Source organism: Gymnoscopelus braueri (assembly GCF_963280865.1).
Source record: "Gymnoscopelus braueri genome assembly, chromosome: 12".
Taxonomy (NCBI): Eukaryota; Metazoa; Chordata; class Actinopteri; order Myctophiformes; family Myctophidae; genus Gymnoscopelus; species Gymnoscopelus braueri.
The window spans coordinates 5,594,323-5,613,752 of NC_137614.1; positions in this window are offsets into that span (position 1 = coordinate 5,594,323).

Here is a 19,430-nt window from a genome sequence, read left to right on the forward strand (position 1 = left end):
CTGAAACTAGACAAAAACTAAAACATTTCAGATGACTAAAATATGACTAAAACGAAATGGAATTTTATTCAAAGGACTATGACTAAAACTAAATCAAAATTTGCTGTCAAAATCAACACTGCCATGCAGAAGGTGTGGACAGAAAATGGCCAAAGTCATTGGCCACCTACTATACCGAGCCATCAACCCAAATGTATCTGTTCATCCACTTCATCCACTCTATACCAGCACCGGCAGTACATCTTACATTGAGGAATATTTGGGGATAACCTTTGCACGGTTCCGGTTGTCCTCTCATAGGCTGTGTGTGGAAATGGGGAGGTGGAGTCGCATACCACTTGAGCAGCGTATTTGTCAATGTGAGACCGGTATAGAAAACGAACAGCAGTGGTGGAAGAAGTATTCACATTTGTTAGTAAAAGTATCAATACTGCAATGTAGAAATACTCTGTTACAAGTAAAAGTCCAGAATTCAAAACTTACTTCAGTAAAAGTACAAAAGTATTGGTATCAAAATATACTTAAAGTACAAAAGTAAAATTACTAAATGTCCCATTTCACAAGTTTTCAAATGGCCAAAATGTATATAGGGCTGAAGTGGGTAATGTTTTGTAATAATAATCAAAATCTACAGAGTAACTAAAGTTTTCAAATAATTGTAGTGGAGTAAAAGTATAATATTTGCCTCTAAGATGTAGTGGAGTAGAAGTAAAACTACTGAAAATTGGAAATACTCTGGTAAAGTAAAAGTACCTCAAAATTGTACTTAAGTACAGTACAGTAGAGTAAATGTACTTAGTTACTTTACACCACTGACGAACAGCATGTGTCCCCTCACACAAGACATCAGAGGGAAATATGGACAGGAGTTTAACTGATCTGAGCTCACTCTTTGTGGGCACTAACAACAGAGGAACGTTGTGTATGCTACATGCCTGCCTGTCACTTTAGGAGTAACAGAAAGCTCCTGTTGTATTACTGAAGGGATTTTGTGTTGTGTAATGCAGGGCTCTTCAACGTTTTTCAAGCCAAGGACCCCTTAGCTGAGAGAGAGATGAAGCAGGGACCCCCCCAACTACATTGTATAGAATTGTGTTGCAGATTTCAACTTTTTCAAAGCTTCATAGACTTGTTTGACAGCACTATCATCAGTGTTGTGTAAATTGATGTTTTTCTTTGTTTATTGTGATTATTTACACACTTTTTTATGTTTTGGATTCATGGTGACGTGTATTTTCCAGACATTTAACCACTTATAAACCCTCAATACCTAGTAAACTTGACATTTGGCTCTCTACTTGGTGTTTTTTTGCCTCTACACAAACATCTTCACCAAAAATAGCAGAGCTTGTAGATCTGCTATTTTCGGTGAATGTTCCCCCCAGAATAGGGATGCTGGGGTTCAAGTGGCTAGTGAAAAAAAAAATATCAAAAGAGAGACAAATGTTCTATCTCACATAGATTTGGCGGACCCCCTGTAGTAGCTCTGAGGACCCCCTAGGGGTCCCGGACCCCCTGTTGAAGACCCCTGGTGTAATGTATATCTCTACTTGGTCTACTTGTACATCAAGCCGTGTCACAATACAGAAACAGGAACAGGCACCTGTCCTATGGGCCACATCATGGGAACTGCTGATCCCAAGTTGGGGTCCCAGAGATAGAAATTGGGGGTCTGTGGCCCAAATCGATAAAATAGAAAAAGCTCAAACGAAGAGAAAAGCCAGGGATAACGGCACCTGTGGAAAAAGAATGGTGATGTCTAAAGACGCCCACTGTGTCTGTCTGCCTCTCTGTTTACCAACTTTTAGGGACCAAGGCTGTAACTCTATCAGTGTTGCCAGATCTGCAATATTCTAAGCGACTTTGGGCTTGTTTTTTTCTGTAAAGTAGCTTGTAAATATTGCTGGTTGCGATGCGATGCGACACGTTGTGAGCTTGTAGATCGGCTATTTTCAAATATCCGATGCATATACTGTAGGTTTAAAGTGTGGCCTATAGTCGCTTCTTTTGGGCTTGTTTTCGTAGACTCGGTTGCTTATTTCTCTCGCAAAATCTGGCAACACTGTACTGCATGTCTCTGTGAGAAGACTCTCTCGTCTCACTCCCAGTCAGACAGTAGAAGCCACAGTACAGACAGCGTAGTGTTTATTGCCAAAGCCGTGTTATCCAGATCCGTCGGCACCGTCTCATTTAACAGATAAGAGCCTAATCTACAGTACACGGTGGGCAGGAGAGAGAGAGAGGGAGAGAGAGAGAGGGAGAGAGAGACCTAGAGAGAGACAGAGACAACAAGGTCTCTCTTGTCATTCCTGCACCATTCCCCACATTCTTGGAATGTGCATAGACATGTGCAGAGTGCAGACAAACAAAGGCCTTGCGGGCCTCACGTTACCCCTCTGGCTCAGGCATATATATATACTGGTAGAAAATATGAACCATAATAATATCACCTCTTAACTCTATATTTCAACTTTGTGTTTTTTCATAAATTAACGCCCTACTTAAAGAATGCTGCAACGCGTTGTGAGCTTGTAGATCGGCTATTGTCAGCATACAGTACAACCAAGTGTAAAATCAGCCATTACGACGCCATCAAGGCACCGCCAAAATACGTTTTAGTCGACTAAATCAACTGTAGATTTAGTCGACTATAATCTTATGATATTTAGTCGACTAAAACTAGACGAAAACTAAAACATTTCAGATGACTAAAATATGACTAAAACTAAATGGAATAGTGTGGAGGACAGTAGCACATTTAGGCAACAGATAAGTTAAACTATATAGACCCAGTGTAGTAAAAGTGTACATACTTCATATAGTCTGATATCATATTGATTGAATACATTATTAGTCAGAAATGTAAGTAGCACAGGGTTCAGACATTTAGGCTAAACACAAAAAAGTCCTGGGGATGTGTTTCCATTGTGGTCCTATGTATTCAATTCATCAACATATTCTAAAACAAATAACACAATAATACATGTCATCAACCAATACAAAACACTATGTAGGCTACAAAGGAGAAAAAGGGGAAAACGTCGGCAGAGAATGAAACCTTTCTATGGGGAAATTGCATTTACATCCTCTTGTGGTCTCCTGATAGATGTTTTTTTCAGGCTAGTTTTGAAAGAATCTTTTAATGGATGGTGTCAGGGCATGCCACAGTAATTACAAATATGAATGATAATGATTCATAGATAAGCCCTATAATCACTTTGACAGTTTAACCTGTTAAAAAGCCCGTCAACAGAAGCTACTGTAGCGAGTTCACACTTTGGATTGTTACTTGCATGACCTCCTATAACGGAAACCACACTTTCACACTTCACACTTCATGTCTGAGACATGTTTACAGTACATTTCCTTCTTCTGCTGTGTGTTTTTAAAAGTGTTGCATAGCTAGTGCTGACAGCGTAAAGGACTAGTTCACCCCAAAAAATACACACCCCATGAAGCCTTGAATTCATGGAGATTTTCTTTTGTTTTTGTCGCATTCCTAAGCCAATAATTATACTCAAGTAAATTACAAATACCTCAAAGGTACAGTACTTTAGTAAATGTACTTAGTTACTTCACACCACTGGTATGGGGTCCCTGCTTCATCTCTCTATCAGCTAAGGGGTTCTTGGCATGAAAAACATTGAAGACCCCTGAAGTAGGGCATTAGTTTAGAAAAAAACATAAAAAAGTTCAAATCTGGAGCTAAGAGGTTTCTGCCGACGGCAACGATTTATTCATACAATTTCAACGTGCTAGACAAGTACAACAGCAAAGAACAACATGGATTCTGTAAATGGAACCTGTTACAACGCAGCTAAATGATTGCAGACGTTTGAGGATATACGCTACAGTTGTCATGACACTAAACAATAACAATAACTCCTCACTAGTCCTACAGTGTCATGATTTAATCAGATTATGACATTTCAGTATTTGTTGATCAACCTGCAGGAGTATAATTATCTATATCTCTACAGCAGGGCATGGAAAATAGTCTATTCTAAAACGATGTCAAATCAAAGCCACGGCCTAAAGGTTAAGCAAGCGACCTTTTTAGAGATACAGTAAGGTCAAGAGGTCATATCCCTGGCAGATCAGCAACATTAACCACTTAAGCCCTATTTCCAAACTATTGTAAATAGCTGATCTACAAGCTCTCAAAACGCCACGATGTGACACATTTTGAGCTTGTAGATGCTATTTACAAGCTAGCTATTTTTCATATATCTGCTATTTCAGCTATTTTTTGAACATTTGTGAAACGTTTTGATAATAATAAGAAGTAAGCCTTGCCGAGCCTTGTGGCCCATAGGGTAGGAGCCTATCTCCTGTTTCTGTAGTGTGAGGCGGCTTGATGTACAAGTACACCCCCTTAGTAGAGCGGATAGTAGGAACAATCGTTCACTTTGTGATACAAGCGTGAAAATTGGCATGAACATTCCTTTAGGTCAACTCTTTGACTTTTTTAATCGAGCCACTCAAAAATCCAAGATGGCGGCCATTTTTCAAGATGGCCGATACCTTAGTGGGCAGTTAAGTGATATGATGGTTTATTTGGTGATACAAGCATGAAAATTGGCATGAGCAGTCTCTGTGGGTCACTTGACAATAGGCCACCCACAGCTACTTGAAATTTCAAGATGGCGGCCATTTTTCAAGATGGCCAACACTTTAGTGGAGCATTTAAGTTATATAATGGTTCATTTGGTGATACAAGCATGAAAATTGGCATGAGCAGTCTCTGTGGGTCACTTGACAATAAGCCACCCACAGCTACTTGAAATGTCAAGATGGCGGCCATTTTTCAAGATGGCCACCACCTTAGTGGACTAGTTAAGCTTAAGAAATCATTTAGTTGGTGATACAAGCATGAAAATTGCCATGAGCCGTCTCAAAAGGTCATTTGACAAGAAACCGCCCACAGCCACTTGAAATTTCAAGATGTCAATCTTTAAATGATACCTTTTCTCATAGAAATGTATTGGGTTCCTCAAAAAGCTCTGTCAAGAGAGGTTGTTTGACTGTGTTTTGTCTGACTCCTCGCCCACGACCTGTCCAGTTTGGTAAGACCTGTCAGGAGTTGCCTCCCACCGGCATAGCTCTCAGGGTTCACTGAGGTAGGCCTAAACAAGCTCCCTTACCACGACAAGGTAACAGTCACAAGGGAGGATATATATATATATATATATATATATATATATATATATATATATATATATTGGTTTTTTTAAACTAACAGCCATTACATGTGTCAAATAAATACTAAGGGGTGGGGAAACAAAAAATAAGATGAATAAATTAGCACAGTTGTGGTGCTGATAAGCACAGTTGTGGTGCTGAACGGACAGTGCTCCAAAATTATGAGTAATGGCTAATACTGAATGGCAATAGCCACGGAACCATGACAAACGATACTAAGGAACTAAACTGAAAATGTGCTTCACTGTTAGATATGGCAGTGGAAGGCAGTGGAAGCAATGTTACAAAGTAACAACTGAAAATTACACAGTAATAGACTAGATAAAAAGTAAAACATGATGCGTCGATGTGACGAGGGGAAGCCGAGCCATAGGCCTCCACTTGAAAACACAGAGGACAACAGGGAATAATAAAAATAAAATAAACATGCAAATAGGTTCTAGCAGGGGCAACTACATAGGCATGTGAAACTGAGTCCATATCTGAAGCAGTTACACCTTCCAGTACATGCCTTGGAGCACCCACATTTGGTCAACTCCCAACAACTCTCCGCAATAGGTGGAAGTGGAGTCCAGAAGACTTTCCACTTCTCGTCCTGTTCCACCCATCCCCAGTCAGATGGGCTCGGCATTTGTGGATGTCGCTTCAATGCCTGTCCCCACACGTATCCAGCCTCATAAGAAGCATGTTTGGCATGCTCTTTGAGTGCTGCTTGAGTTGGTGGGATCAAGTCATATTGTCTTTGCTTTCTGGCAAAGAGATCAAGCCTGGCCTCGTTCACAGTTGTGACATCGCTGGACCGGTCATACATTAGATCTTCTTGGCCTCTTGACATGGATATCTTTGGTATCTTCAGTGTCTTCAGCAGATGTAGATGCTCTCTTTTGGGCCCTTTCCAGCTCTGTGTTGTTAAACCTAAGTTTACAGCTTGAATTATATTTTGCTCTGTTTCTTGTCGATGTGCTTTCTATGCCATCACCTTCATCTAGTCGGGTTGGACTAAGTAAGATAGGCAGAGCATTGATCTTATGAAATAATGGAACATTTCTTGCAATGGTATCATAACCAGTACGATCGTGCTCTCTGTTGAATAAACTCGGCTGAATGAGTTTTTCCTTGGTGACCTGCTGACAAATTAAACATCTGTCCCAGTTAGTTTTCACAACTGTTATGATGGCTTCTGCCATGTCTGCAGCATAGGCAGAGGCCGAGGGTTTATCCTTTTACCACCTTTTACCAAGCACTTTGATGTATGGGATACAACTAAGTTCGTGCCTTAACCCTACACTTAGTTCGATCGTTCATCCAATGCCATTTAAATCCTGAGCGATCTGTACACCATCCGGTTAACTAAAACCCCATTAACCTTGGCTCGGCTCTCCCGTGCTGGCACAACCTGTCAATTCAGGTGCGGCTATCTAACTGTTTTGGGGTAAATTAGACAGCATTTGGGATACCAACTTTCAATTAGCTGACATTGAACCCCACTCTGAGTTTAACAGCAGTGATATATCACCAGTGTGCCCTGGTAGTGCAGATATTCACTCTTATCTAATCTATCTATGATCAACAAATCAACACAACTATATTGTGATGTGTTAAAAGTTGTTCTTTAGCATAATAATAATAATCGTATAATCGTCCTTAATGAAAAAAAAACATACATTTCTATGAGAAAATGTATCTTTTGAGGATCCAGGGGGCGGCCATCTTGAAAATAGAAATGTAAAGTGGCTGGGAGTGTTTTCTTGTCAAGCAACCCTTAGAGACTGCTCATGCCAAATTTAATGTTTGTATCACCAAATAAACCATTATATAACTTAATTGCTCCACTAAAGTGTTGGCCATCTTGAAAAATGGCCGCCATCTTGAAATTTCAAGTAGCTGTGGGTGGCCTATTGTCAAGTGACCCACAGAGACTGCTCATGCCAATGTTCATGCTTGTATCACCAGATAAACCATTATATAACTTAATTGCTCCACTAAAGTGTTGGCCATCTTGAAAAATGGCCGCCATCTTGAAATTTCAAGTAGCTGTGGGTGGCCTATTGTCAAGTGACCCACAGAGACTGCTCATGCCAATTTTCATGCTTGTATCACCAAATAAACCATCATATCACTTAACTGCCCACTAAGATGTCGGCCATCTTGAAAAATGGCCGCCATCTTTGATTTTCAAGTGGCTCGATTAAAAAAATCGATAAATGACCTCTAAAGATGATCTGTACCAAGTTTCACGCTTGTATCACCAAGTGAACGATTCTCCCAAAATATTGCTTTTATCCGCTGTACTACCTGGACATGACGCTAGTATGACGCAGGGACGAATCCAACCCTTGATGCTGAGTGCCAAGCAGGGAGGCATTGGGCTTGTAGATCGGCTATTTTCAAAAGATTTGTATGCATCCTAATATACAATAGAGAAACGCTCGCATGCGTGGCTATCTGCGTCTCCAAACTGTTTGTCTGTCTGGGTCTCCAACAAGTTAGGCTTCGCTTCGCTTTCGGTTTGCATGTTGCAGTGAGGTTTTGCTTTCGATTTGCGTGTCGACACAAACACCCGTGTTGCAATGAACGTCAACGCGCTCTGTCTCTGTCTTCGATGTGCGGGCCAGGCTAGTAGACGGGAGCCCAGCGCACCGGCTAGACGGAAGGGCCGCGCAGCGCCCGAACCTCTAGTTTTATACATTTGGAAACTTTGTGAAATGGGACATTCTGCATAATGAGTACTGAGTACTAGTATTTCTACTTGCAGAATTGATACTTTTACTTATGTAGAGAAATTGAGTACTTTTTCCACCACTGGGCGTACTGCATGGATTTCTACACAGAGGGCATTTCTTTCAGCATGAAATGCTGCATACAAATTTACAGGAGAGTTTGGAAAAGGCAATTCTCTTGAATTCTATCCTACCTTTGGGTACAGCATGGAAAGGGGGAATTTTACATTTCTTTCACCATAATAAATGCTGCCTGCATTCATGCTTTGGAGGGGGCCCTTTTTTCCTTTTTTTTTTACAGATGGGTAAAAGGGAAGTGGCTCAGCCCCGGCTCAGCCCCCCTTTGATGTCTGTGTGTACACGTGCTCGCCACACTCGCTCAGGTCTTCGCCGATACACACGGCAGGTTTGAAGTCGATCGGTCTGACTGTTCTCAAGATATGCAGGGGACGGACAGACGGACAGACAGACAGACAGACAGACAGACAGACAGACAGACAGACAGACAGACAGACAGACAGACAGACAGACAGACAGACAGACAGACAGACAGACAGACAGACAGATATTCCTGGAATGTATAGATTAGGTCAGGGGTTCTCAAACTTTTTTATACCACGACCCCATATTATGATTTATTTGGTGGCACCGACCTCACCCCCGCCCCCCCCCACCCCTTTTTTTAAACGTTTCTTGAACGACCCCACTTTGGGTCGCGACCCATAGTTTGAGAACCGCTGGATTAGGTGATATGGATGTGTAGAACGGTGGTTCTCAAAGTGGGGTTCTGGGGACCCCCAGGAGTCCTTGTGGGGGGGGGGGATTTTTCTGTTTTTACATAAATCTTCTCAGATGGGGGTCCGCAGCCAATTACAAATCAATTTGGGGGTCCTTGACGGGAAAGGTTTGAGAACCACTGGTGTAGACTGTAGAAGGCAACACCCCGCCCCCCCCCCCCACCACCCACACACACACACACACACACACACACACACACACACACACCCCCACACACACACACACACACACACACACCCCCACACACACACACACACACACACACACACACACACACACACACACACACACACACACACACACCTCTGCATTGATTTATTAACTAAATGTTTGGGTCACAGTATATCTTTCTCAACACATCTTGGAATGTCATCTCAAGATGAGATCTGGAGATGTTGAAATGTCAACCTTTTTTATTTTAAACCAATCAATGCAGAGCTGGTGATAGGGCCGTAGTTCAGTGGTGTTGAAGCATTGTGCAACTCTACGGTACCTTGTCTGAGCATTCACAATGACATCATTCTTGCCGAGGGGCTTCAGCCCCACTCAGTACTCTAAAGTAACTAAGTACATTTACTCAAGTATTGTACTCGTGTGCAATTTCAAAGTACTTTTACTTTACAGGAGTGTTTAAAGATGTTTATACTTTATACTTCTGTTCCACCTTTCACTCCACTATAATTATTTGACAATGGTAGTAACTAGTTACTTTGCAGATTTAGAAACAATAATAATAATTTAGCAAATTATTAATACAAAAACTCAGATCTAAAAGCTCACAACATGTCGTGATGGGATGCGTTGTGAGCTTGTAGATGGGCTATTTCTGAATATCCAAAGTATAAAATAGTGATTACTGATCAATAATTATAGTCCAATACATTAAATATATGATTCTGAAATGGGCATTCTGCTAAATGAGTACTTTTACTTGAGCTACTTGAAGTATATTTTTAAGCTAATATTTTGGGACTTTTACTCAAGGAAAATACAGGACTTGTAACAGAGTATCTCTACATTGTGGTTTTGCTACTTTTACTTACAGTAAGTAAAAGTAAAAAAATCTGAGTACTTCTTCCATTACCGTGCAAGCGTACTCAGTCGGAGCGTTCACAATGAGCTCATTCTTGCCGTGGGCCTTCAACGCAAAAAAAAGACCAAAAGCTGTCCTAATCATAATACCTGACACATTTAACACATAGCCTAACTGTCTTTGAAATGCCAGGCCAAGATCACATGAACGTGGGATGAAAAAAAAGCTTAGGTAGGCAAAATATTTTATGACTCTAGGCTGGGATGAATTTAGATTGTCTTTGGTTTATGTGTACTGTTTGCAGTGGTGTAAAGTAACTAAGTACATTTACTCAAGTACTGTACTTAAGTACAATTTTGAAGGTACTTTTACTTTACTGGAGTATCTCCAAATTTCAATACTTTTACTTCTACTCCACTACATCTCAGAGGCAAATATTGTACTTTTACTCCACTACAAATATTTGAAACCTTAGTTAATAGTTACTTGGTAGATTTGGATTATCATTACAAAACATACATTAACCACTTCAGCCCTGTATACATCGGCCATTTGAAAATAAGTTATTGTAAACAAGGGGGGTATTTGTCAGGGGCAAGACTGAACATGTTCAGAATAGGTATTACAATGCAAACAACACTCTAGACATATCCCAGTCTCATTAAACCTTTTTGTGAGAAAAATAATCAACCAGGTCTATGAAAACAAGCCCAAAAGAAGTGACTATAGGCCACATGAGCACCTAAAACCTATATGCATCGGATATGTGAAAATAGCCGATCTACAAGCTCAGTAGATCATGTTGATCTTGAGTTTGAAGATATGTGTGCTTGATCTGCTATTTAAAAATATATATATTTTAAAAAGTTTAGCTTGTAGATCTGCTATTAAAAAAGAAAAAACGTTTAAAAAAGGGGTCCTTCAACAAATGCATATTCATTTGGGGGTCATGGTTTTGAAAATGTTTGAGAACCACTTGTTTAAACAACATGAGGAAACAAGCCCAAATAAGCAACTACACGTTAGAAACAAGCCCCAAAAAACTGCAACCCACAACTACCAATATGTACAAGCAACTTTACAGAAAAATAAGCCCAAAGTCGCTTATAATAAGCGGACATGGTAACACTGGCATCAATGCCTCCTCATGCTTCACCAATTTTTCACCAAATTTACTAAAACTTGTTTTACGATTTTAATTCATTTTGTAAGTACACAATATAGTTCCAATTAGCCTTCATTTCTTCCTAAAGTTCTACTTAAAGCAGCACTATGTAACTTTCCTCTTCTACCCTGGATTTGAACCCGGTTTCCTGCGCAATCGCTGAAATGTTTTACCAATGAGCTAGTAGAGCCTGCCAGCTTGCTCAAGGGGACACATTGAATCTTGACCATCAGGTCAACGTTCGTGTCAGATCCTGTCTCAGATCCTGTGTCTAGGCGAGACATGACCTTTGACAGGATCTAAATGTCTCAATAGAAGAGCAGGGAGACAAAATACAACCACCCCAATTGTATAAGTTATATTGTATTAACATACTCTACCATACAGGTTGGACAAAATTACATTCTATTCATTAAAAGAAAAGTTCCATAGTGCTGCTTTAATCAAAAATATATGTTCCAATAATGATATCGATACCAGTGTCGGAAAAGCTGCCGATACTGCCTGAAATGCTGATATCGGTATCAGCGAGTATGCCGGTCTATATGCCATTCTGATACCATGTAATTTATCACAAGATAATATTTCATTTACTGTCATATTTTGAATGTTTCAGGTGATGTTGCACAACTGTTTTATACTCCTACTGTACTATTTACAATTACAATATTATTTTACTAACTTGTAGATTCACTTTAACAATTATTAATGGCATTTCAATTAATTCCTTGATCAGTGGTTCTCAAACATTTTATTTTCAAGGACCCCCATAACTCTCAGAGTTACAGACCTGTAAGGGTCCATTTGGTTCCATTTCTACAGTCACGACACAGACCTGTAAAGGTCCATTTGGTTCCATGTGTACACTCTCAGAGTTACACACCTGTAAGGGTCCTTTTGGAACCCCCTCAAGGAACCCAGATGGTCCCTGGACCCCCACTTTGAGAACTACACTGTCCTAGATTTGTTTAAATTACACACTGGTATCGGATCGGTTCTCTGTATCGACAGATACGCAAGTCATGTGTATCGGGAACGGAAAATGGTATCTGTAAATTTTTTTGTTAACTCCAATAACCTCCATCTACACAGCTGTCTTCCAAAACAACATCAATACCCATTTCTGTGCCGTTTGACCCCTTTCTGCACCCCCTCCCCTCCCACCCCCCCCATGAAATGAATGCTGGAACGAACGTCCCACACTTTTTCAAGGAACGCTTCAGATCGTGTTCCAACCCGCGGGGCCTCTCCAACCACAACAACCACAAGAAGAAGTGAAGTGCACTCATAATGTTGCAGTGCGCTGCATATTTGTGCACCTGTGGATGACACAGTATCTATCCAGCAGGCTGCGTTCTAGACCAATCTGGTTTTCACACACACACGCACGTGCACACGCACGTGCGCACGCACACACACACACACACACACACACACACACACACACACACACACACACACACACACACACACACACACACACACACACACACACACACACACACACACACACACACACACACACACACACACACACACACACACACACACACACACACACACACACACACACACACACACACACGCGTAGCCCGAGGGAACATTTCCTCACATCTGCCATGACCTCATCCTCTTCTCTTAACAAGCACCGGAAGAAAATGTCTTGCCCTGCAGCAGCAGGTCCTTTGGTTGAAATCTTTTTTCAAATGACACCCTGCCTGAACAGTTAAAGGGGGAGAAGAAAACGTTTCACTATGAGTGTATTACAGGACATGACAGTAAAATTGGAGTTTGAAGTATTGCCTCAGTTCCCCTTTTCAGCGGTTCAGTCAAAAGTAGGACACGGCTTTGAATGAAGCTTAATTTATGTCTGAGAGGAGGAGAGGCATGGTTTTGAAAAAATAGAGAGAAACGGTAATGCCTTGCCTCTTGTGTGTGGCAGCAGAACAGTCAGTATGTGGGAGGACCCCCTAGTGGAGGGCCCCGGTACTGTTCCTTCCCATCTGGACTCTGGAGTGCTTGAATCACATTGTAAAGTCAAAAGTCTCAAAGGGCACAGACAAGCTCACAACAAGCTGCAGGTTGAAAAAGCCCTTATAGCTCTGAGCACGGTAAAATCTGCACATGACTCGCTGATAACAAACTGTCACACTACAGCTGGGCAAAACTGAATCCATTCTCGTTGGGTTCAAAATTAACCTCAGTATAAGGCCAAAGACTTCACGGTCAGAGTGGGTGACAATGTTATCACAAGGAAAGAAGAAATTACCTACCTAGGTTGTAATTTTAGGGGACAATCTTTCCAGTGAAAAAATGGCAACAAAAGTAATCAAGAAGGTCAACCAAAGAACATGATTTTTGAGCAGGATCTCCTCGTTGGTCTGTAGAAATGCATTGAGGACTCTATCTGGAGCACTCATCCAATGTCACTATGACTATGCATGCATCTCATAGCACCACAAAGGCCTTAAAAACAAAGCTTCAAACCTCTCAAAACAAACTGGTCAGGTTACTACTAGGCCTCACACCTAGAACTCACCTAATCCCTGCTCATTATGCTAGGGTGAGATGTCTCAGGGTAGATGACAGAGTACAGCAACTTGCAATGGGCCTGGTCTACAAGATACTCAAGGGACCAGATATAATATATTTGGCTATTTACAAATAGCCAAAGTATAAAATAGATAGCTATGGCTTAAGTTGATTATTATTATTGATCATTGTACTTTTATTTTTTTTGGTTAAAGGTAGGGTAAGTGATATTTTTTGGTTAAAACAAAAAGTATTTTGTTAAAAGGTTAAAATACTATATTATGATAGTAATCTTTGCTATAGAGTGTTTTTTCAGTAACAGATGTCTCCCTGTCTCTCCAGCTCTTTAATAAACAGAAAATACATTTTTCGGTAGGTGTCAAAATCTCAGCCAATCAGGAGAAAGTACCAATTTTTAAGCTTAATTTGTACAGTGTTCCAGTTCCAATTTTGCATGCTCATTTCTTAGTGTCATCACTTCCAATTTCACTTGTTTAATCTGTATCCTGATTGAGTTCTCTGTCCTGGTTGGACAAAATTGGAAATGAAACTGAAACTGAAACGAAAATGCATTTTCTGTTTAATAAAGAGGTGGAGAGACAAGGAGACTCCTAATACTGAACAAACACTCTATAGCAATGAGTACTATCAGAATATAGAGCTATTTAACAATTATTTTAACCAACGCAAATCACTTACCCTACCTTTAAAAAGGTTAAAGTACTATATTCTGATAGTAATCATTGCTACAGAGCGTTTTTTGGGTCACAGGGGTCTCTCCAGCTCTTTAGTAAACAGAATATAGTACATTTTCAGGTAGGTGACAACATTTAAGCCAATCAGGAGAGAGCACTGAAAATGCATTTTCTGTTTAATGAAGATGGACTCCTGGAGAGACATGGAGACTACTTTTACTGAACAAACAAACAAACACTCTATAGCAATGAGTACTATCAGAATATAGAGCTATTTAACCAAAGTAAATCACTTACCCTACCTTTAAGTCATTGTATTTATAACATATTATTTTTACACTCAAATACTGCATTTTCTTCTTATGTACAAAATCAGAGTGCTTCTTCCATCACTGCCACCTGCCTTGTTGATTCTGACACGAGAACCATGTCAGGAGCGAGGTCACTGTGATGGTGTGTGTGAATTAGAGCTACATGTCTCCCTAGGCCAACCTTCAGCTGGCTGAATGCCTCCTGCTTGGTGTGGGAGTGTTGTGGCTTCTCTCCGGCCTTGACAAGAAGCCATGGAATGCCTTGCTGCCTATTGTTGCCTACTAACTACTGAGCTACGTAGCAGGTCTCTGTCATGATGGCAGTGGTGTAAAGTAACCAAGTACATTTACTCAAGTACTGTACTAGAACTATAATCTATTTTGGCGGTGCCTCGATGGCGTCATAATAGCTGATTTTACACTTGATTGCATCCTGAAAATAGCAGATCTACAAGCTCACAACGCGTCGCAGCGTGACACGTTGTGAGCTTGTAGATCTGCTATTTTCAGAGCGCAACACACGAGCGCAACCAAACATAAAATGACTTGTCTTTTAGTTCTACTGGATCTCTTCTCCACTCACTAACATTTTAGTCTAGTTTTTATTTGTAGTCTTAGTTTTAGTCATCATAGCTTAGTTTTTATTTCGTTTTCGTCAGTGAAAAAAGGTAGTCGACGAACATTTTTCGTCATAGTTTTAGTCGACAAAATCAACACTGCTACAAGCTCACAACGCGTTGCAGCGAGCTAGTAGTCTAGTCTAGATTTGTCATTTTCACTAGTTCTGAAAAAATGTGTTCCATTTCCTGAAAAAAAATAGGTTTTGGACACATGAGGTTTCCACCAAACTGCAACGAAATGTGAGCATAGGCTTCATTTTGTTCCCATGCGTGGCTTCTTTGTACTTCACTTAAAACGTAATGTCCTATTAGTATTCCGACAACAATGTGTCCCCAGAGAGCTCCCATCACCTCCCATTGTTCATGTTTAACACAAAGTGGCTTCAAGGCATTAATCACATCACATCATCAAAGGAAAGCATGTAAGCCACGCTGCACGCGGCACTGACAATGTGTGCCAACAAGCTGTCTGAACGCAGATAAGTGTCACTATAGACAGGAGGTTAGGGACAAGTTTGGCACACATCTGTGTGTGTGTGTGTGTGTGTGTGTGTGTGTGTGTGTGTGTGTGTGTGTGTGTGTGTGTGTGTGTGTGTGTGTGTGTGTGTGTGTGTGTGTGTGTGTGTGTATGCGTGCACGTGCGTGCGTGTGCGTGCGTGCGTGTGCGCGTTCATGCAGTGGTGGAAAGTAACTAATTACATTTACTCAAGTACTGGAGTATTACTGGAGTATTTCCAATTTTCTGTACTTTTACTTCTGCTACACTACCAAAACTTTGCTAGAATGGACAGCATTGTCTACAGCTCCTGCAGTACTCCAATAGAGACACACGGCCGGAAGCGGAAGGCCTACAAATCCACGCCCACTTTTGACACTCGGGGTCCGTTAGAACGATGAACTGCAGCTCTCAATGCAATCTCTATGAGAGGCATTGTAAAATACCGTCATTTCACTGGTTAACTACTGAGGCTGTAGCGATTCTTTTTGTGTTCTAATAATCTGTCCCATTTGTTTAATTTGTCCTTTTTAATGTCCCATATCTTTCATCTCGATATACTACCCACAATATACTATAATATACTCCATCAGTATGTCAAAACCGCTAGCATCGGAGATCCCGCGTTTAAGTGGTCGCACGGTATACGTCACGGACGCATCCCTTGAGGTTTTCAATACCCAGAAAACTGGCGAAAGTGGCCGTTTTCAATAGGTTTTGGTCATTATCTCTTATCTTTTTTTAGGGGAGGCGAGGTCTTAGTTGGGCAGGCGACCGCCTCTCCTGCCTCTACAGTGGGTATGCCACTGGTCGGCGCTCGGCACTCGTAAAGACAGTGATGTCACTGAAATGCCCGTCTGCTGTCTACCCTCTGCTGTGTTAACATTATGGGTAACTCGTTAAAGTGGCAAATTAAATGTGAACACATCAACTATTAAGAAAACAAGAAGATATGTTGACAAAGACACTCCATACATTTGGAAACATATTTTTATTTAAATCAATATCGTCTTCATTTAATGCAGGATAATTTTAAAAGTAGGCTAACTTTCATATCCTCTCATAGGGAATGCATTGGCAGCTGCAGTTCATCGTTCTAACGGACCTCGAGTAGCGGCGCTGTCTCAAAAGTGGGCGTGAAATTTGTAGTCCCCGTGTGTCTCTATAGAGCATCGCAGTTCCCGCCCACTTCCTGGTTCCACTTCAAAAGACTCAATGCATTTTTCCCATTGACATTTCCAAAAATATTTATATCAATTAATTTAAGCCTAGAATCAAGCCATCCAGGGTCCTGGTGAATCATGACCATAAAACATTTTTTTCTGTGATTTTTTTTTATTTTATATTTAATTATATGATATACTATATTTAATAAATACCCTTTGTTTTGCCGTTTTCAAAAAAGTTTTTTAACAGAATCAAACGTTTTATGGTCATGATTCACCAGGACCCTGGATGGCTTGATTCTAGGCTTAAATCAATTGATATAAATATTTTTGGAAATTTCAATGGGAAAAATGCATTGAGTATTTTGCAGTGGAACCCGGAAGGGGCGGGAACTGCGATGCTCTATAGAGCATCGCAGTTCCCGCCCCTTCCGGGTTCCACCCGGAAGGGGTTTTTTGAAAACGGCAAAACAAAGGGTATTTATTAAATATAGTATATCATATAATTAAATATAAAATAAAATAAATCACAGAAAAAAACGTTTTATGGTCATGATTCACCAGGACCCTGGATGGCTTGATTCTAGGCTTAAATTAATTGATATAAATATTTTTGGAAATGTCAATGGGAAAAATGCATTGAGTATTTTGCAGTGGAACCCGGAAGGGGCGGGAACTGCGATGCTCTATAGAGCATCGCAGTTCCCGCCCCTTCCGGGTTCCACCCGGAAGGGGTTTTTTGAAAACGGCAAAACAAAGGGTATTTATTAAATATAGTATATCATATAATTAAATATAAAATAAAAAAAATCACAGAAAAAAACGTTTTATGGTCATGATTCACCAGGACCCTGGATGGCTTGATTCTAGGCTTAAATTAATTGATATAAATATTTTTGGAAATGTCAATGGGAAAAATGCATTGAGTTTTTCCTTCGGGCACCAGGAAGTGGGCGGGAACTGCGATGCTCTATTTCGCTTTTGATTAGATCAACGTTGTTGCAGCAGTTCCTCTGATCATTGTCTTTCAAAATAACCACAATGTTTAATAAAAGCAATATGCTCTATGCACAGCAGCCATATTCTCACTTCCTTTTCTCACTTCCACTTACCTATTCTCACAGGTGTTACCAATTATACTAATGAAGGCTCTGTTCCATTTAGTGTAGCACAGTGGTTCTCAGACATTTTTAATTTCAAGGAGCCCCATAACTCTGAGTATACAAATGGAACCAAATTGACCCATACGGGTCCATTTGGTTCCATTTGTATACTCTCAGAGTTACACACCCATAAGGGTCGATTTGGAAACATGAGGGTCCCTGGACCACACTTTAACTTTAAAGAGACCCACTGGTGTAGCAGAGTGTTTCCAGTGAGCCAACATGCACAATATCTGCACCCTGACTCCAGAATGGAATGGAGCCTTCATTAGTATCATTGGTAACACCTGTGAGAATAGGGAAGTGGAAGTGAGACAAATAAGTGAGAATATGGCTGCAGCGCATAGAGCATAATATCCTTTTATTAAACATTGTGGTTACAAGGAAGTAAGGAAGAAGCCCAATTTCTTCACAATACGGCTGCTGTGCAAAGAGCCTATTTATCCACGTGCTGCTAGAGCAGTGTTGTGTCCAGTGTCCACTTGTTGTGAAGGGATCTCTTGTCACTGAGATGCATCGCGGCAACACAACCCATCTAGTTTGCTGTAGCCTATGCTCATGTTAATAGCTTCAGCAACAATCTACATCTGTGCATTGATTTATGACTGATGAGGCTTTATTTCTCTCTTAAAGAGGGTAATTAGAGCGCTTTCTCCACACAGCCCTGTGATGTAAGCTAGATTTTAAAACACGCATTTGAACACTATGCCTGGCAGTCACAGTGTGGGACTGCGTCTCAATTTGTGGGACGCCTGAAAAGTCATGGAGATGTGGGACTGTCCCACGCAAAGTGGGACATCTGGTCACCCTTGCTGCACCATGAGCTTGTAGATCTGCTATTTCTGAAAAACATTTTTAACTCCGGTCTGTGCTGTGCTTCTGGGGGGGGGCCCTGGAACAACATATTTTGAGATGGGGGGTCCGTGGCCAAATATGTCCTTGACATGGAAAAGTTGGAGCACCACTGATATAGAGCGTCGCAGTTCCCGCCCACTTCCTGTTTTTTTTTGTGCCGGAAGAAAAAACTCAATGCATTTTTCCATTGACATTTCCAAAAATATTTATATCTATTAATTTAAGCCTCGAATCAAGCCATCACGAGATGACATGAATCATGACCATAAAACGTTTTTTTCTGTGATTTTTTTTAATTTTATATTTAATTATATGATATACTATATTTAATAAATACCCTTTGTTTTGCCGTTTTCAAAAAAAAAAAAATCACAGAATCAAACGTTTATGGTCATGATTCATGTCATGTCATGATGGCTTGATTCGAGGCTTAAATTAATAGATATAAATATTTTTGGAAATGTCAATGGAAAAATGCATTGAGTTTTTTCTTCCGGCACCAAAAAAAACAGGAAGTGGGCGGGAACTGCGACGCTCTATAGCAACATAAGTTTTTTCAAAAAACTGTTAGGATTTAGAAGACATTTGTAGAATATATGTTCAAAGATTTGTCATCTTCACGATTTTTCAAAAAGTGGCAGATCTACAAGCTCACAGCTATGAGCTTGTAGATC